General features: G+C 45.0%; 1 protein-coding gene across 1 annotated transcript in view; it reads right to left on the bottom strand.

The window, feature by feature from the left end:
- Positions 1 to 19,382, bottom strand: part of LOC136675926 (leucine-rich repeat and immunoglobulin-like domain-containing nogo receptor-interacting protein 3) — a 48,399-nt gene extending 29,017 nt beyond the window's left edge. The window contains exon 1 of the mRNA XM_066652741.1: positions 19,092 to 19,382. The gene's annotated coding sequence lies outside the window, so the exon portion shown is untranslated. The remainder of the gene's footprint in view (positions 1 to 19,091) is intronic.
- Positions 19,383 to 20,746: the final 1,364 nt, after the last annotated feature.

Genomic DNA, 20,746 nt, shown 5'->3' with positions numbered 1-20,746 from the left:
GAGGGAGAGAGAGAAAGAGAGAGAGAGAGAGAGGAGAGATAGACAGAGAGAGGAGAGATAGACAGAGAGAGGAGAGAGACAGAGGGAGAGATAGAGAGAACAAGGATAGTGATGGAATGAATGAGCAGAAAGAAAGATAAAGAGAAGTACAGAGTAGAAGAGACAACAAATAGAGAGAAAAAGAGAAGTCAAAGGAATACAAGAATGAAGGGAGTCTGAATTTGACAGAGGAATTGAGAGAGAGAGAGAGAAAAGAGAGAGAGAGAAGAAAAGAGAGAGAGAGTGAGAGAGAGAGAGAGAAGAAAAGAGAGAGAGAGTGAGAGAGAGAGAGAGAGAGAGAGAGAGAGAGAGAGAGAGAGAGTATCTCTCTGTGTGAGGTTATGGACGGGTCAGTGATGCCCTGCAGTTAGAGAAGAGTGAGCTCTATTGAAAATGCAAGATTCATAGAATAGAAGACTTATAAGAATGTGTTATAATGCACTTCTGGTGTAATATATTGTGTGTGTGTGTGTGTGTGTGTTTGTGTCACACAGCTGCTGTGTACATCATCTCCATCTCTTCCCATATATCACTCCTCATATCTCACTGTGTGAGGGAACTGTGGATTGAAAAGTCACATATTTTTTGTGTTTTTATTTTTTGTGTATGTGTGTGTGTGTGTGTGACTACCCACACAGGAAAGTGCAGATGGAGCCTGGACTCTGAGATGAACCTGCCCCAAACCTGTCAGCACGTGATGCCGGCCCACTTTTAAATCAGAGTTATAGCAGATGGAGTGTATTTCTCCTTCTCATATAAAACTAATGATAAGCAGTAAAGGGTGGGCGGCACAGTGGTGCAGCAGGTAGGTGTCACAGTCACACAGCTCCAGGGTCCTGGAGGTTGTGGGTTCAAGTCCCACTCCGGGTGACTGTCTGTGAGGAGTGTGCTGTGTTCTCCCTGTGTCTGCGTGGGTTTCCTCCGGGTGACTGTCTGTGAGGAGTGTGGTGTGCTCTCTCTGTGTCTGTGTGGGTTTCCTCCGGGTGACTGTCTGTGAGGAGTGTGGTGTGTTCTCCCTGTGTCTGTGTGGGTTTCCTCCGGGTGCTCCGGTTCCCTCCCACAGTCCAAAAACGTGGACTGGCGACTCAGAAGTGTCTGTAGGTGTGAGTGCGTGTCGCCCTATGAAGGACTGGTGCCCCCTCCAGGGTGTATTCCAGTAAAGGAAGAGCAGGACAAGAGCCAGTAATAAGGTTTGGACTTTGGTTTTAAGTCCACTCTGTTAGACACACCCACCTGGTTTGTCCACTGTGTGGATGTAAAGTCAGAGACCGTAGCTTATCTGTTGCTGCACATCCTCTAACCCAGAGATGTCAAACCAAATCCACAGAGGGCCAGTGTGGGTGCAGGTTTTCCTTTCAACCGAGCAGAAGCCCCACATTACTACAAGTCAAGATCCATTGATTAAAAACAGGTGGAATGAGGTGTGGCTTGTGCTTGGCTGGAAAGAAAACCTGCACCCACGTGGATCTGGTTTGACACCCCTGCTCTAGTCATTGGACTATTCCCAGTCCAGCAGTGACATCACGGGCTTTAAAAGCCCCAGCAGCCTTGCTGTGTCTGATCCACCTGAATCAGTCCAACACACACTAACTGAGAATAACCCACCAGCCAAATCATTCCTACTCTGTGGTGTCCAGGGGTGAAAGAGGACAAATAAAGTATGCAGAGCCACGTCTGGACAACTGTCTGTAGCTGTAGGAGTACAACGTTGAGCTACATGGTCAGTAGAGCTGAAAAACAGGAGGAGTACATTTTATGTTTTGGCTGAACAGGATGTTTGAAAGTACATTGAAGTATAGTGCATTTAGGACTTAAAACGTGAAGCCCTTTCAAGGCCACTCCACACCCGCGTGCGCTCTGCCTTATGACAAAACACAGTTCCACTTCATCCACTATAAAAGCCATTTTTTTCTATTATTCAGTAGGAAAGGCTTTGTGAACGTCGAGATTTGTTTTATCCGTCCTAATCAAACAGCAAGTGCCCGCCCTCCCGAAGCCCTTTCTTTAGATAAACACTCATGAATAATTAACTGCAGCGAGACGTTAAATAAAGCAGGACGCTGAGTAAATAACAGAGCCTTCTCCTCACTCCATTATTGAGAAGCCAGCTTTAAATCCACCCCGGCAAACGCTGTTATTCAACACACGGTAGGCTTTATCCATCAAAGCACTACCATGGGCTTTCACAGACACACACACACACACACACACACACACATCGTTTTATTCAAAGATCGTAAACAAGCTCAGAACAAAACGCTGCCCGTTCTCAGGCTATGACCCAAAAAGGAAACTGAATGGAATCGCACGAGGCAGTGAGACGGACTACTTCCGCTCGCCCGTTTTGTTCGTTTACAATCGGCCTGAATCATGTGCTCGATGGTGCAGTAAATCACTCGCTCTTTATCAGGTTTACAGTGTGGTGGCCGTAAGCTCACACACTGTGGACCCTGCCTCTACAAGGTGTTCTTAAAAAAGTGCACAGTGGTTCATTTGCATCATTTTAAAAAACTGCCGTTAAAAGAATATTAGGTAGCATTTTTCAAAAGCTTCAGAATCATTGTGATGATTCAGTGCGGGGGAATAGAGCCTCTGCCATTGCTACTCCAGCCTCGTCACTGCAGAAACCGTACTATGTAACATTCAGCGCAGGGTAGGTATATGAATTACGATAGGGGCAGCATGGTGGCGCTACAGGCAGCGTCGCTGGAACACAGCCCCAGGGTTTAAACCACCTGGGGTTCTGGGGTTTAATCCTCTCCTCGGGTCACAGTGTATGAGGAAGTTGGTGTGTTCTCCCAGTGTCTGTGTGGGTTTCCTCCTGGACCTATCGCAATCCAAAAACTCATGTTGGTAGGTGGATTTGCAGTGGAGAAAATGCTCACAGGTGTGGGTGTGTGAGTGTGTGGCCATGGGGTTTGCAGTTGACCCTTGATAATGCAGTTTGTGTGTTTTTTAGTGTGTGTTTGTGTGTGTGTATCCTCAGTGGGTTCAGAGTCTTATGGAGGTGACATTTATTTGTCTTGAGAGTACAGATGCCCTTGGCCAGCGGTTCACATCTGTCCCTACTGTCCTCTGTGTGTATTTGTGTGTGTGTGTATGTGTGTGTGTGTGTGGATGAGTAAAAGACAAGGTGTGAGAGACAATTTTATCAAGTGTTTGTGGGTCCTATTGCAGGAGCTGTCGTTAGATTTCACACCCACTGCAGTGACAGAGAGAGAGAGAGAGAGAGAAAGAGAAAGAGAGAGAGAGAGAGAGTGTGTGTATGTGTCAAAAAACATCTTTTAAAACACAATTATTGCTGGATTGCTGGGAAATACACTTCTGTATGTAATGTTAAGTAGATAGAACAAACAGCAAATGCGTAAAAAGACTGTCTCAGTCCTGTAAGCTAGTGTCTCTCTCTCTCTCTCTCTCTCTCTCTCTCTCTCTCTCGGCAGACAACTGAGAGAACTCAGTTGAAAATCATGAACCAAAATGAGGTTATTGCTCTATTCCTGCTGCACAGGTGGGTAATGAGTGTAATGTGTGCTCACTGCCCCCTAGTGTTCACTAGTGTGTGGGTAAATGTGTGTTTCACTGCACGGATTGGGTTAAATGCAGAGAACAAACTCCTCTTTGTGCAAGCACAGTGGTCAATAAAGTGATTGTAATTCTAATGTAAATTTAGGTTTGGGTCATTTAAGGTGGAAATGCCTCCACATTTGGAAGACTGTTAGCTGCGTTACCCAAAGTTACAAATGTGTTTCTGTGGTAATTCAAACTGTGAATAAAACATTACAGAGCATTTAAACTTCACACACTTACAAACAACTGTTTACAAATTTCACACGACAAAGACGCAGACACTGGGTAATGACTCGATCTGATACACAGTATTTGCTTTTTCAGACTCACAACTGAAACTCTACCAATCAGGAGCTGTTTGATGATTGGTGGAGGTAGAAGTAGCCAACAACCAAGAAAGGAGCCAAGAAAGAATGAATGACCACGAGTTCTGGTTTGAAATAAGGCATGAATAAACAATATATTTGGCAGTTTTATAACCTGGACTAAGGGCAAAAGGCCCAGAGTTTCACTGCCTTCTTCTGCAAACACATAATACATAGGGATAAAAAAAAAATAATGATATTAAATATTTTAGCACTGGCACTCATTAATTTTTGCCTTCCTCTGTTGTTTTGGTTAGGACGACATGGCTGCCCTGTATCCCCCCTTCTGTCTTTCCTCTTCTCGTTCCTCTTGTCTCTCCTTCCGCCATCAATTTCACATGACTCAAAAATCCCTCTCTGATTCCCTGTCCTTGCCAAACGGTCCTTCTTGAATAATTCAGTAAAAAAAAAAAAAAAAAAAAAAAACAAGTACGATGGTGAAATTCGTTCTTGAAGACGTTGGTGCTATTTTAAAACCAGAGCTGTCGTTTCTCACTCAGCCCTTCTCTTCTCTCTCCCTCTCACTCTCTTGCTTTTCATCCCCATTTCCCATCGCTCTCTCTGTCTCTCTCTCTCTCAGACAGAGGTTAACAGGGGAAAGAGCATGTGATCTGAGGGGGCTGTTAAAGACTGACTCTGGGTTCAAAGCTGTGCCAAGGTCTTTATAGCTCAGTGCTAAGGGCACAATATTGGAGGCATATTGTTTTTATTGCCCATTAGCATATTCATTTAATAATTTTCCCCATTTAGCCGCAGCTAATTCCCAGCCTCTCTCTCTCTGTCGTCTATCAGAAGGTGTCACCGCTGTTCTAGAATGGTGAAAGGTTTCAAAACACTTTTGTGTGAGCTTGTGAGCGTGTGTGTGTGAGTGTGAGTGTGTGTGTGAGTGAGTGTGTGTGATGTTAGCAGAGCTGACTTGCTGCTGAGGTGTGTGAGAGGGTGTTGGTTCATCATGGGAGATTTAGCGAGTGTGGAGCTAATGCCTCTGGTGCTGAAGGATGAGTTTGGAGGAGCTTATGCACAGAAGCCAGAATTAAGAAAAGAGCTCCACCAAAACATCGACTATTTTCTGGCTAACAGTCATTAGCTAGAGTCATCAGTCTGGTAAAGTGAAGCTAGCTACTTATGGTCTTGATAGTGCTGATTGTTGTCTCTGGGAGGGCAGCGTAGCCCTCAAACAGGACGGCCCTCCCTCTCCGTTTTTAAAGGTTTAAAAATCTTTCACTCTATCTCTAATCTTTAAGGTCCTTTACCCATTTATATGTATTAACAAATATGGTTCTATATGGAATCAAACATGATTCTTCTATGGCATTGCTCAAAGAACCTTTTGTAGCTCCTTTTTTTTTAAAAAAAGAGTGTCCTACTAAAGGGGCGTAGTGCAGTTTCTGTAGTGCTGAGCCTGGAGCAACAACAGAGGCAACAACAGAGGCTTTGTTACCTCTATGACATCACAATGACTTTGAAGCTGTAATTTTAAGGTAAAATACTATCTAGTGTTACTTTAACACAACTGGCAATTAGTGTTCTTCTTCAATCGTGTTGATCAAAGATGCTGTGGAACAGATCATCTTGAAGATCTATGATTGGTGGAATTTTGAGGAGTGCTTACAGGCTAATTTTCCTATTGCAGTGCTCTAACGTACAGAGCTGAGGAACAAATAATATACCAGCCCTAGCCATAGTGTCTGGCCTAAAGGACGATGTAACCACCTGTGTGTGTGTGTGTGTGTGTGAGAGTGAGTGAGTGAGAGAGAGAGAGAGAGAGAGAGAGAGAGAGAGAGAGAGAGAGAGAGAGAGAACGAGATGCAGAGCTAATACCTGGGGATCTGTTCTTTTACAACAGAATGAATAAGGTCCAGCTGGGTCTCTCACTTTTTTCTTTTTTCTTTCTCTCTTCAATTCCAGTCCAACTCGCTCTATTCACTCTCTCTCTCTCTCTCTCTCTGTATTCTGTATGAGCTGCAGCCCCCTGTCATTGCTCCTCTGACTGGCCGCTCTCGTGTAGTGATTTGGAGGTTGATGTCCTGTTCATGTCTAAAGCTAAAGAGAGCACAGCTCCTACAGGGGTCTAGGACACTCACCAGGTAATATGTGCCCGAGCTCAGCGCCAGGTCTGTTCTCACATTCTCACACGTTCTCCCTCTTTTATCCCCCTGTGGTCAGTCTGGGATTTTATAAGCAACTGTAATGGTCCATTTTTCATGACCCTTATCTGTCCTCTCTTCATGTTTTACAATCCAGCCCTTTGCCTTTGTTACTGTGTCTGTAAGATTCATTGATGTAAATGACCTGCTCTGATTGGCTGAGCCACATTCAAAATCAGTTATAACCTCAGCATAAATGGGCGGAGCTAAGCCACCGCAGATCAGATGGATGGATGTATGTAAATGTGATTCATGGAGTGTTTGTGAATGAAGTCATTAAAAGGAAAATGAAAGTATTAATTAATCTGTTTGCTTTTAATTAACTAATTATTAATGATCTGAATATGCCTGTCACTGTTGCTAGGAAACTCAAGTTGAGATTACATCCTTGGAGGAATATTCAGGTCCAATAAAAGGTCCTCCTCGCTCTCTCTCATTTTTATTAACATATCTATACCATAGGCTGTCCTGAGAGACGGGGCTCTGTATCACTGTGAGCTTTAGTGGAACTGAGTTCTTCCTCTGGGACATCTTCATTTAAGTAAGAACACATAGAGATGGTACACTGGGGAGCACTTTTCACACACTCTACTTCCACATATACCATGAGTTTAATGGTTTAATGTATGGTAAAGAGAGAGAGAGAGAGAGAGAGAGAGAGAAAGTGGAGAAATAAGTGTGCTGTCACTTCTCAGCCAGAGAAAGGGAGAGAGTAAGTGACAGACGAGGGAATGAAGAGAATCTGTCTTGTGTAAACAGCAGTGTTCTGTCCATAGAGAGACACCACAATACTGTAAATCACCTCTCTCTATCTCTCTCTCAAACACACACACACACACTATACGCGTACTACATAAAGAAACAGGAGGATACCCTCTATTCACTGATCAACGGAGTCAGAATGTTTGATGATGGATTTATGATCTGACCACAGTCTGATTCTGAGTGGTATTTGCAGTGTTAAAATGAACAGAACTGTTTAAATTATTATGTAAATGAAGTCCTCGTTTTTTTAACCAAAATACAGCTTTGGGGAAATTTAAGGAATGTTTGGAGTCATCCTCCCGGATCCTGAGCCTCCTCACGTTAAACCCAGCTGTGAGCTGAGCGCCAGCGTTCAGCTGGAAGCCTCAGCACACGGAAAGTGCCCAAGCTATTTTTGAGAGGGCATTAAAAATTTAATCAATTGAATAAATCTTGCAGAATTCAAGCCAGGATTGGACTGTGTCATGTCCACAGCATGTGTAATATCCCCAACATTGATCCTCAGCCCTGCTCCGCCCAGCTGCCACTATTATTAACCAATTATTGCCAGAATCTATTATTGATATCGGCTGCACAGATGTTAACTCCCACTTCTGACATAGGCCCAAGGTCACTGACCCGAGCATCTGTGAATATGAGCCACGATAATGAAATAACGATATTTAACAACAGCTCCCAACATAAGGCTTTATCATTTTGTCATGAAAATAATCCAGTTTAATAAGTGTATCCGATATACACTGATCAATACAATCAGCTCTGTGAAACATTAGAATTCATCACAGCTGTGAGAGTTTGAGTGACTGGGTGAGTGTGTGAAACTGTCCACAGGTGTGAGTGTGTGAGTGACTGGGTGAGTGTGTGAAACTGTCCACAGGTGTGAGTGTGTGAGTGACTGGGTGAGTGTGTGAAACTGTCCACAGGTGTGAGTGACTGGGTGAATGTGTGAAACTGTCCACAGGTGTGAGTGTGTGAGTGACTGGGTGAGTGTGTGAAACTGTCCACAGGTGTGAGTGACTGGGTGAATGTGTGAAACTGTCCACAGGTGTGAGTGTGTGAGTGACTGGGTGAGAGTGTGAAACTGTCCACAGGTGTGAGTGTGTGAGTGACTGGGTGAGAGTGTGAAACTGTCCACAGGTGTGAGTGTGTGAGTGACTGGGTGAGTGTGTGAAACTGTCCACAGGTGTGAGTGTGTGAGTGACTGGGTGAGTGTGTGAAATTGTCCACAGGTGTGAGTGTGTGAGTGACTGGGTGAGTGTGTGAAACTGTCCACATGTGTGAGTGACTGGGTGAGTGTGTGAAATTGTCCACAGGTGTGAGTGAGTGAGTGAGTGAGTGACTGGGTGAGTGTGTGAAACTGCCCACAGGTGTGAGTGTGTGAGTGACTGTGTGAAACTGCCCACAGGTGTGAATGTGTGAGTGACTGGGTGAGTGTGTGGAACTGTCCATAGGTGTGAGTGACTGGGTGAATGTGTGAAACTGTCCACAGGTGTGAGTGAATGTGTGAAACTGTCCACAGGTGTGAGTGAGTGACTGTGTGAAACTGCCCACAGGTGTGAATGTGTGAGTGACTGTGTGAAACTGCCCACAGGTGTGAATGTGTGAGTGACTGTGTGAAACTGCCCACAGGTGTGAATGTGTGAGTGACTGGGTGAGTGTGTGGAACTGTCCATAGGTGTGAGTGACTGGGTGAATGTGTGAAACTGTCCACAGGTGTGAGTGTGTGAAACTGTCCACAGGTGTGAGTGACTGGGTGAGTGTGTAAACTGTCCACAGGTGTGAGTGTGTGAGTGACTGGGTGAGAGTGTGAAACTGTCCACAGGTGTGAGTGTGTGAGTGACTGGGTGAGTGTGTGAAACTGTCCACAGGTGTGAGTGACTGGGTGAGTGTGTGAAATTGTCCACAGGTGTGAGTGTGTGAGTGACTGGGTGAGTGTGTGAAACTGTCCACAGATGTGAGTGACTGGGTGAGTGTGTGAAATTGTCCACAGGTGTGAGTGAGTGAGTGACTAGGTGAGTGTGTGAAACTGCCCACAGGTGTGAGTGTGTGAGTGACTGTGTGAAACTGCCCACAGGTGTGAATGTGTGAGTGACTGGGTGAGTGTGTGGAACTGTCCATAGGTGTAAGTGACTGGGTGAATGTGTGAAACTGTCCACAGGTGTGAGTGACTGGGTGAGTGTGTAAATCTGTCCACAGGTGTGAGTGAATGTGTGAAACTGTCCACAGGTGTGAGTGAGTGTGTGAGTGACTGGGTGAGAGTGTGAAACTGTCCACAGGTGTGAGTGACTGGGTGAGTGTGTGAAACTGTCCACAGGTGTGAGTGTGTGAGTGACTGGGTGAGTGTGTGAAACTGTCCACAGGTGTGAGTGTGTGAGTGACTGGGTGAGAGTGTGAAACTGTCCACAGGTGTGAGTGTGTGAGTGACTGGGTGAGTGTGTGAAACTGTCCACAGGTGTGAGTGTGTGAGTGACTGGGTGAGAGTGTGAAACTGTCCACAGGTGTGAGTGTGTGAAACTGTCCACAGGTGTGAGTGACTGGGTGAGTGTGTGAAATTGTCCACAGGTGTGAGTGTGTGAGTGACTGGGTGAGTGTGTGAAACTGTCCACAGATGTGAGTGACTGGGTGAGTGTGTGAAACTGCCCACAGGTGTGAGTGTGTGAGTGACTGGGTGAGTGTGTGAAACTGCCCACAGGTGTGAGTGTGTGAGTGACTGTGTGAAACTGTCCACAGGTGAGAGTGTGTGAGTGACTGAGTGAGTGTGTGAAACTGCCCACAGGTGTGAGTGTGTGAGTGACTGTGTGAAACTGTCCACAGGTGAGAGTGTGTGAGTGAATGGGTGAGTGTGTGAGGTTGTCCCCAGGTGTGAGTGTGTGAGTGACTGGGTGAGGGTGTGAAACTGTCCACAGGTATGAGTGAGTGAGTGACTGGGTGAGTGTGTGAAACTGTCCACATGTGTGAGCGTGTGAGTGACTGGGTGAGAGTGTGAAACTGTCCACAGGTGTGAGTGTGTGAGTGACTGAGTGAGTGTGTGAGTGACTGAGTGAGTGTGTGAAACTGTTCACAGGTATGAGTGTGTGAGTGACTGAGTGAGTGTGTGAAACTGTTCACAGGTATGAGTGTGTGAGTGACTGAGTGAGTGTGTGAAAGTGTTCACAGGTATGAGTGTGTGAGTGACTGAGTGAGTGTGTGAAACTGTTCACAGGTATGAGTGTGTGAGTGACTGAGTGAGTGTGTGAAACTGTCCACAGGTATGAGTGTGTGAGTGACTGAGTGAGGGTGTGAAACTGCCCATAGGTGAAGCATGAAGTGGTTACTGAAGATGAATGAATGAACAAATGAATGAATGAATGAATGAATGAATGATGGAACGAAGATGATGTAAACAGCCAACCAAGAGTATTTTATATTTTTCCCCTTAACATAGTTGTAAAGTAACAAACCAAATATTATTATGAATGTTTCTCACATGTTTTACCTGCTGGTTATGGTCAGATAATAAATCAATCTTCTGATAATCACTGATAAGTAATTATTGATCTGTATACAGCTGAAATGTACACAACTGTTAGCCTCAGTCATGTCCTAAAGAAAGCTAAAGAACACCAACCAGTCTACGGTGTTTATTTGGAACATTACTGGAATACCAGCCTTTCCTCCTCACATCTCCCACTGTTTCTACCCCAGTGCTGGAGATGGGGGAGGGACTGAAGGGGTAAAACCTCCATGGAAACGGGTTCCAACTGCACCAAAAATATGAGGAGGAGGAGGGGGGTGGAGTTAAAGGATGGAGGTTTGACCTTGAAGCGTGCCTCGCATGCGCAGTTCGACCAGCCTCACACATCAAACCAACAATTACACAATGCTAGACAAAGAGCCGGGCTAGGCGCTAGCAGATTAGCTTCATCACTGCCGCCTTTGAAAGACTGGGTGTGAGAAGAGTTTACAAATCAAAGCCAAACATAGACAAGGAACAGAGCTTTTCCTCTTTGCCACTAATTCTCTAAAGCTGCTGGGCTCACGGAGCTGCGTGGAGAGAGATCACACCTCATACATTCTCATATAGAGCCGAAAGTATTTGAACAACTGCTTAAACAATGTTTCTTCTGAAATCGATGGGATCAATGGGGAGTGTTCCTCTGGGATATCTAGCTTCATCTTTTCTCGGCTTTAGACTCCACCATGGAATATTTCTGTGAGGATGTGATGGCCACAAGAACATGAAATATCATCAGTGCACACCACTTAATTACCCTTATACAGGGGGAAACAATCAGTACTCTGGAGAAGGACAGCGGAAAGGCGCTCTCTGATTGGTGGAAACGCTGATGTGAGCACCCAAAAGATCCTGGGAATTGGAGCAACCAAGACATGATAGGGACCCACTCTTTGGAGCATAAACAGGTTCATTCTGAGACTACAAGGCAGTTAGATTCATTTTCTCATGTGAGTTGGACTTTCATAAATACTGCATTCTTATTTTTGGGTTACGTTTGGCAGACTGTTCCCGACGGAAACCCACACAGGGAGAACACGCCACACTCCTCACAGACAGTGACCCGAGGTGCGAATCAGACCCGGGACCCTGCAGTGCACCCCTGTGTTGCCCCTGTACAAACATCAGCTATATTACTGAGAAAGAGCACACGGGCGAATCATGGGAATCACGCCCCCTGCTGTTCAGTTTGTTCCCCGCCCCTCCCTCCGCCGCTGCTCCAGGTCCAGTCCGTTTTCTCAGTCTCGGAGCTAAATGTAAACACATCTAACCTGAGGTTTGGTATCATCCTCGCTTCCGCATTCTGCTCAGTTTACAGTTATTGACTGGAGCACATGGGAAGGATGGGGCCTTAAGTGACTTGCCTGGAGGCAGTGGAAATGTGTTGTGTTCAGGAAAGAAAAGCCTCCGCCTCGTAACTTTAATTCAATCTGTTATTATTCAGCTCACTCCCTGTAATATATTTTAGATGCTCTGATATAGAGAAATGAGTAATTGTATCTATTTCAAATAATGTCACGTATATTACTTATTATCTCCTCACTGAAAAAGAACAGAGAGAGAGAGAGAGAGAGAGAGAGAGAGAGAGAGAGCATTACACTCAGACAGTGACAGAGCCATGAAAATCTCCTTAGTAACAAGAAAATCAATTTTCATTTTAGCGTTTTAACGTTGGACCAGGACGCTAATTGCAGTGAGGGCAGTTACGGGTGAAAAGAGCAGTGAAGGCTGAAGAGCTAAAGTTGGACGATCTGATTTAGTTTCGCCGGGCCGAGCCAGGCCAGAGTTCATACAGAGCTTAAATACATTCCAAGAGTTACAGGGATTAGAACCATATCAGTCTGAAGCACTGCACTGACCTCTAGAGCCAGCGTCTTGTCCAGGGAGAGGAACCCCAGGACAAAGACAGTGCTGTCTGTCGCTGGCTGAAATACTTATTTTTTTATTAGCAGTCACCAAAAGCAAAAGGGAGTAGGAGGAGGCTTCCTTCATGTTACACATATGAGTCCGGCTCTACACGACTCGACTCCACACGGCTCTGCTCGCTTACAGCTTGTCGCTTTTCCACAGGCAGGGCTCCCTCGTGAAGTGGAGCCAGTGACGTTGAAAAACACTGTCTCTAACAGGAATCGCTGTCTTTGGAAACGACAACAATGGCCACAACAATGTAAAGTTAGACGTGCTGAGCCGAGTAGAGTCATGCAGTGGAAAAACAGCATTAGTGACAGAATGAGCATCAATTTCTGCTCACACTCGTGTGTAATTAATGACAACGCTTATTTGTACATAAAGGGTTTTATAACGTTTTATAGTCTTTTCATAACATCTACATCTTTTTCAAATATGGTTCCCATAGAAGACTCAGAGGCAGGGAGCAGGTTGCCCTTGTGGGGGACCCACTGTGATGAGCATAAATCCGTTCGTTCTGTGACATCAAAGCAGTTGGAGTCTGTCTCATAAGAGTTGCACGCTTATACGAATACGTTTTATAAACATTGTTGGGTATTTTTGGAGGTCAAACTGATTAATAGTTCTTTAAAAGAACATCCACATTGAGGTTCTTTAGGGAACTGTATGTGGTGTTTGAGTGGAAACATCTTTGGCACTCTAATTTACACAAAGGGAAATGTGTTTACAATTTACGCCAATCAAGAAAACGAGTTTATTAAATAGCCTCGCTTTGCAAGGGGTGAGTGGGGGTCCGAAGCCAGACTTTCTCAGCTGTGAGGGGAAGATAGAGGTGGGCTCATTAGGACCAGTGCCAAGTGGCGAGGCAGGGTGCATGATGACAGGACACGGGAAATTCATTAGCTCCAGACAGGACGTGGTACATAATATCCGGGGGGGCTTGGCCACTACTTCATTTCCCACACACACACACACACATACAGGGATACAAACACTGTCCACACAAAGTAGCCAGAGGATAGAAATCCCCACTAAATTCAGTGGACACTATGTTCTTCTAAAGGCAAATTTATCCAAAGCCTTATGCAACATAACACACACAATCTTCATAATCAACCCTCCTGTCCGGCTAATCAGAATGGTAAACAATGTATTTATTCTAATTTGCTGGCGTTTTTCATAATGGCGGCGACGGCAGGACACCGCTGCTAATGCTTTGGACGGTTGCCGTAATCACTGGTTTGTTTTGTTGTAATTAAGCTTGAGCCTTTGCAGAAAAACACATCTGTGTCTAAGGACTCATGAAAAATGACAGATATAAATCCACCCACAAACACAGGTGAAAAACAAGTTACACTTTTGTTTACATTTCTCATAATTAAAAGTTTGGGTCTTTAAAAATTATCAAACCATAAATGTATTCAAGTTTCCTACCACTTCTACAAAAGTTACATTGGTTACAGTGCTGTGCCCCACACCCCCCGAGGCTCCCTATTACAGGACAGTGAGGAATAACAATAATTCTGAAGCTGTAAATTTAAGGTAAAAGACTATCTAATGTTGCTTTAAGGGCAATGGACAATACAGTGGAAGCTCTACCTACAAACTTGATCCATTCCGTGACCCGGTTCGTAAGTGGAAAAGTGTGTTTTTTTGAGTCAATTTTCCCCATTTAAAATAATGGAAAAGCAATTAATGCGTTCCAGCCCCCACCCTGAAAGTCACCCTTTTTGCACTGATATGTGTTTACAACACTCTCAAATTAGTAAAAAAATACATGTAGCGTTACTAAAAATAAAAGAGAAATACAGTGGAAACAGTAATAAAATAGAAATAAAGTTTTAAGTTGTTACACATCGCTACCTTGAAGACGTGACGACTGGCTGGAGGAGTAACACAGGCACTGGCTGTATGACGGGAGGTGGGGGGTGGGTGGAATAACGGAGAGTAGGTGGTGAATGTGGGGAGACGAAGCGTAGATACGGCTTAACTTAGCACGAATTTTGATGTCTGCTATTTACACTAATGCTAAATTGCTAAAGCTACAATGTGCTAATCTTAAAAGCTCACTCAAGTCTGGGCGCTGGGAGACTCGCCTATTGGGGTCAGTGGCCATTTCCAGCCGCCGGCTCGGGTTCGTTTCTAGAGTCATGGTTCGTTGGTGGAGGCAAAAAATATTCAAATGCCCGGTTCGTATCTTGGAATTCATTAGTAGAGGCGTTCATTAGTAGAGGTTCCACTATATTAGTTTCAGAAGAGGTACCTACTCCACCCAGCTCAGCTCGGCTCTACTCTCTGTTTTGGTCACTGATACAAGTTGGTTGTCCAATACAATAGAGCCCCCTCCCCCCCAGCCCAAAATATCATGTAACATTGCTAAACAACTAACATAATTAACAGGAGCCAAGGGCTTTGCAAACTGCAACAGCACTTGTAAATGTAAGCATGGTTTACTCATTGTGTGTTTTGCATGTTGTTGTTTTTTGGGACTGAACACAGCTCTGTGCAACAGTTCAGTTCATGTTTTTGTTCTTTTTTCACACTGCCCTGCTCTCGCTGGAGTCTTTCATCAGCCACAGATCCAATGAGCATTTGAACCAACGGCATAAGTTTACGAGCTGCTGTTCCGACTCCGATAAAAACAAGATGTGATCTCTGCTGAAGCTTGGAGATTTTACAAAACACTAGTTTGTGCTGGACATCTGCATTTCGTTGTGATTGCGCTCTGCAAGGTTTACAGGCTACGGTTTAGTCCCTACTCGACTCACATGGAACCATAAGCGAGCAGGCACAAAATAAAGTACCCGGTTCCAGGTACAAGGTTTGTCCGATAAAAAAAGCAAAAAAGCTGAGTAGAGCCGAGTCGAGCTGAGTCAAGGAAGTGCACTGTCACTGTGGTGGTACCCTCATGGGAACATATTCTGTTACTTTTAGATGGGGAACATAATTGTAGCTTATTTTTTTTAATTGAATACATTGTGTTTGGGCGGCACGGTGGCGCAGCAGGTTAGTGTCATAGTCACACAGCTCCAGAGACCTGGAGGTTGTGGTTCGATTCCCGCTCCGGGTGACTGTCTGTGAGGAGTTGATGTGTTCTCCCTGTGTCTGCATGGGTTTCCTCCGGGTGACTGTCTGTGAGGAGTTGGTGTGTTCTCCCTGTGTCTGCGTGGGTTTCCTCCGGGTGACTGTCTGTGAGGAGTTGGTGTGTTCTCCCTGTGTCTGCGTGGGTTTCCTCCGGGTGACTGTCTGTGAGGAGTGTGGTGTGTTCTGTCTGTGTCTGTGTAGGTTTCCTCCGGGTGACTGTCTGTGAGGAGTCGGTGTGTTCGCCCTGTGTCCGTGTGGGTTTCCTCCGGGTGACTGTCTGTGAGGAGTGTGGTGTGTTCTCTCTGTGTCTGCGTGGGTTTCCTCCGGGTGACTGTCTGTGAGGAGTTGGTGTGTTCGCCCTGTGTCCGCGTGGGTTTCCTCCGGGTGACTGTCTGTAGGGAGTGTGGTGTGTTCTCCCTGTGTCCGTGTAGGTTTCCTCCGGGTGACTGTCTGTGAGGAGTGTGGTGTGTTCTCCCTGTGTCCGTGTGGGTTTCCTCCGGGTGCTCCAGTTTCCTCCCACAGTCCAAAAACACATGTTGGTGGGTGGATTGTAAGGGCTACAGATAATGGATGGATGGATGGATGGATACATTGTGTTTATTTCATACGCCTCATAAGTGCATCTCCAGGACTCCAGGATGTATTATTCTACGCAGTTCAGAAGAGAATACAATGTAACTATAGAGAACACAACTGGACTTTTACATCATTGCTGTACCTTTACATTTACATTGTTTGTACCTTTAGTGTCCAATAATGTACTTGTACCGAAAAGAACATACCTGACTGGTTTTCCCTCCCTCCAACCGGCCCCAAAGGCAGCTCATTAAAATATGCTGGATATGCCCTTGGTAGGGCAAATGCAGTGTTCGGAGTCTTGCTCAAGTACTCTTAAAGATGGAGGGCGGTGTTGAAACCCTAGACTGTCATGTGGAGTTATCCACTCCACCAACCAACTGCAGTGGCACAGTTCTAATTATGGTCAGTTATGATCCATGAAAATGATTGTTTTTGACAGAGGCTTAAGGCGTGAGGGCAACAGAAATAAAAGCATTTGTGTCAGAAAATAATTGAGTCCCTATTAATAAAATAAGAGTCTGATGGAACTTCAGCCTGCCACGACAACAAAAGGCACTTGGTTCATAAATAGCAAACGTGTGCCGTGAATAAAAGGCAGATAGAGATGAAGGGAGTGTGAAGAGAAGGAACTAGATGCTGATATATTCATGCCTCTCTGTCTCTCTGTCTCTGGCTGTTGGTGATGCTCCTGTTGCCAGTTGGAGGCTCTCCTGTTGCCTGTTTAAAGCTCCTCATTGCCCAGGGCAACGCGGTAAAGCGCCTGTCAGAAGCGCTCTTGCTGATAATGGCATGGACGAGCGGGGGAGAGAGAGGCAGATAACACACGCCGCACGCACAAATACACACACACACACACTCCCACACACTCACAAACAGCCTTCTTTGTACGGTGTGTAGGTATGAGTCGAAGGATTCGCAGCGCATGCTTTTAGTAACGTGGCACGCAGACGGACACACAACAGTTCTGCACGTTTGTGTACAGCTGCAGGAACGTACAGCTTATCAACTCCAGCTTTTCCAGCGCGTCTGCCTGGCTGGTGATAATGCCAGAACTAATGCGCCCATATTCACTCCCAGATGCAATTTTGTAGGAGATGTTACGAGGTGTGACAAGTTTTACTTCAATCAAATGTACAAAATTGTACCTTTTGAGACTGCAGTGCACCCAGCGCCATTCAGGAGCTCAACACGCTTGGAGGAGAACCTTAAAGGCGACGTTCAAGAGTGTAATCAAAAACACGTTTGATAAAATACAGAAGATGTTTCCTCACCATATGCCAAGCCTCTCAAGTCTGTTTACGTCCTGGACACCTGCACTGTAAGAAATTGCTGTAAATTTACAGCAAGTCTGCTACAGTATTTTATTGTAAATAACAGTATTTACAGTAAATTATTGTATTATCCAATTACAGTAATATGCTGTAAATTTTAAATAGAGTAGTGTTCCTGTAAAAATACGGTAAATGGCTGGGAACTCAGCTGCCACTATTTTACTGTAAATCACAGTATTTACAGTAAATTATTGTATTATTAAATTACAGTAATATGCTGTAAATTTACAGCAATCTGCTACAGTATTTTATTGTAAATCACAGTATTTACAGTAAATTATTGTATTATTCAATTACAGTAATATGCTGTAAATTTGAAATACAGTAGTGTTCCTGTAAAAATACGGTAAATGGCTGGGAACTCTGCTGCCAGTATTTTACTGTAAAATTTACAAGAAATGTTTTACAGTGTGTCTAATGTGTTTACGAACTGTCCCTGTCCAGTGTGCTAGGCGTCCTTTCTCTAGGGAATTTGGAATATTTTTAGACAATGGAGAGAACTTCAAACGCTAAAAAGCGTGAACCAAAACGAGGATATTACTCTATTCCTGCTTCGTAGGTGGGTAATACTGTCGCATTGTTTCTGTTTCAGATCACTTAAGGTGGAAATGTCTAAAAACCTGGGAAATGGTTAACTGTGTTACTGAAAGTGTTACAAAACTAAACAGCTCCAGTTACAAATAAGTTTGGAGGGGAGGAGAACACAGTCTTGTTACCTTGACTATCTGCTGTCTTTATTGTTATAATGTAATCATCTTATTGTTATCTTTTTTTATCCTATGGAAAGTGTCCTTGAGTTTGAGAAAGGCACTATATAAATTAAATGTATTATTATTATCACTTACTTATTTTGAACTTGCTTAGAGAAGATCACTAGTGGCTCAACTTCTCAAGGAGAGCACTAACTGCTGAACATGCTTGGAGGAGAACATCAACACTGGAGAACATGCTGCTCAATACACACAGGAGAACACCAGGTCAAAATTAACAGAGGTTTTGTTTGTGATATCAGACCTACATTTATTAGTTATTTACTCTGGAATATTAACAGTCCATTCTGAGAAATGTGAAGGCTCTGGCCAAGACCTGCCTACACTTTCTCAGGCTGAGAACCGGTGCCTCCAATGTCCTGTAAAGCTTCTCCAATCTTTTAACGGTTGCTAGGATAGAGGGAATATGTGGGTAGAGCATGGATGGGTCAGTATGGTGCATAATATAAATACAGAACTAAAGTCCAGCCACAACATTCCTCAATAAACTGACCTCAGGTCAGACTCTCAAGCCATGCCACGAGAATAAAGAGAGCTATTCAGACCAGTAATATGCGCCTGACCCCAGATCAGCGTCTACATCAACCTTGAACTTGCAGCTACATTGGTTCCACATCACAAAAGCCCACTCATAACCTGACAACAAGGACAGCACCTCAGTTCATATAAAGCATCAAGAATGTTCCATGCTAGGCTAATCCAGCTAGTGCTGTGAGCAGCGAAGTCAAAAGATCAATACTAAAGGTTCATGAAAACTCCTGTGGACACTTAGTGGAGTCCGCTCGAGTATCGAATAAGAACGGCACAGGATTTAGTCGAGGATTTACACGACAGGGCTGTTCAATGTAATTACAGTGTAACTAAGTATGCAGTTATGTGATATAACTGTGTAATTACACACATACAACTCTGGAACCCACTGTAACGGGGCAAATCTAAAGTGTCCTGGCAGTCCGTTCGTGTCCTGACGTTTATTAACCCCTCACCCCTGCAGATGTGCGCGCGCGGGAGAAAGAAGAGCCAGAAAAGAGAAGTTTCCTCACCAAAGGGCTGTCGCGTGGCTCCTGCCCCGTCCTCATCTGCCTGTCTGTGTGCCTGTGCGCGAGCTTGCGGGCGCGCGCGCCTGTGTTGCGTCCATAAGTCACACGACGACGGCGTCCGTGTTGGTGCCCGAATCGGAGAGCGTGCGCGCGCGTTCGCTCCACATGCCAATCACTTCCTCCTCTTCACACAGCCCCTGGAGAGAGTGCGTTTGTGTGTGTATGTGTGTGTGTGTGTGTGGGTCTTCAATGCATGAACGAGGAGAAAACGAGCCCCCTTTCACCCCTCCTAAGGGGGTCTGCCAGGATAGCAGAGCGCGCGCACTCTCTGCCTCTCGTTCTTTCTCTCTGTGGAAGTGCGCGCGCGGGCGCGCGTGTGTGTGTGTGTGTGTGTGTGTGTGAGGATAGAGAGAGGCTTGGAGCGCCGACGCTTTCTGGAGCCGTTGCTGCGTCTCTCTCTGTCCTCGCGTTGTTCGGCTTCGTCGTCAAGGGACCGTCTCACAAGTGCAGCGTCAAATCAACTACGTAGAAGAGTTAAGGGATCGTGGATAATTAAAAATATGCTAATGAAAGAATGTGTAGGTTCTGAATGTGGGGCCCTGCTTGTGTTGTGGATGAGGTCAGTAATATTAAAATTCATATTGTCAATAATGAGCTGTACCCTATTAGGCCAAAGGATTGGGAGCATTTCTCCTGAAACCAGGGGTGGGGATCAGCTCTGGATCATAAACACCACTCCAGCTCATCCCAGTGGTACTTCCCTTATAGAGAACACAGTTCCACTGTTCTCCAGCCCAACACTGGGGAGGGTTACCCCTTTGGCTAATGCTTGGGCTTGAGCAATGGGGACATTACGCTTTTTAACCTGCTCTAGATGGTGGACGATGAAAATACCAAAATTGCCTTTTTGCCCTCTGGTTTTCAAATAAACACACACACACACACACACACACACACACACACACGGCTCAACAGCACCAGCAAGACCCTGTTATCTCGAGTGAGTAGTACACAGTGTCAGGGTGGAATAACTGCACTGGACGAAGGTCAGGGTCAAGAATATTAGTAGCCTGCTGACCACAAACTTCAGGCCACTGCTTCTCTGAAAGAATCAAATCTCTCTCTCTCTCACTCTCTCTCCCCCTCTCTCTCTCTCTCTCTCTCTCTCTCTCTCTCTCTCTCTCTCTCCCCACCTCAGAGACACAAGACCACAGCAGAAATGAAAGCTCTGACCTTAGCTTTGACCCCAAAGCCAAGCTCTGTGGTCGCAGTGGAAAAGCCCGGTGTGGAACTGATCTCTCTCTCTCTCTCTCTCTCTCTCTCTCTCTCTCTCTCTCAGACAATGACACATGCCCTAATTTGTTCTCAGTATGATGTTAATTGCTTATTTTTTGTTACATATAGGTCTTGCGTGGTTCTTTGGAGGTTATCTCCATTTTCTGAAACTCATTGTCCATTAATGTCTGTTAGGTCTTGTCTTGTCTTGTGTTGCTGTCTTCACGCTGCCTCTGTTTCACCTTGTTCCTCATTCAAACTTTGTTTATTCATTTTAACAATAAACAGAAGATGACAGGCTCAATTATATATTTCAGTTCAAGATGCACACAACAATCCAACACCCCTGAGGTCACTAAGGTCACTATTGCAATATAAAAATA

This window comes from Hoplias malabaricus, chromosome X1 (genome assembly GCF_029633855.1).
Source record: "Hoplias malabaricus isolate fHopMal1 chromosome X1, fHopMal1.hap1, whole genome shotgun sequence".
In the NCBI taxonomy this organism is placed as follows: domain Eukaryota; kingdom Metazoa; phylum Chordata; class Actinopteri; order Characiformes; family Erythrinidae; genus Hoplias; species Hoplias malabaricus.
This window is presented reverse-complemented; position numbering and strand designations above follow the sequence as displayed.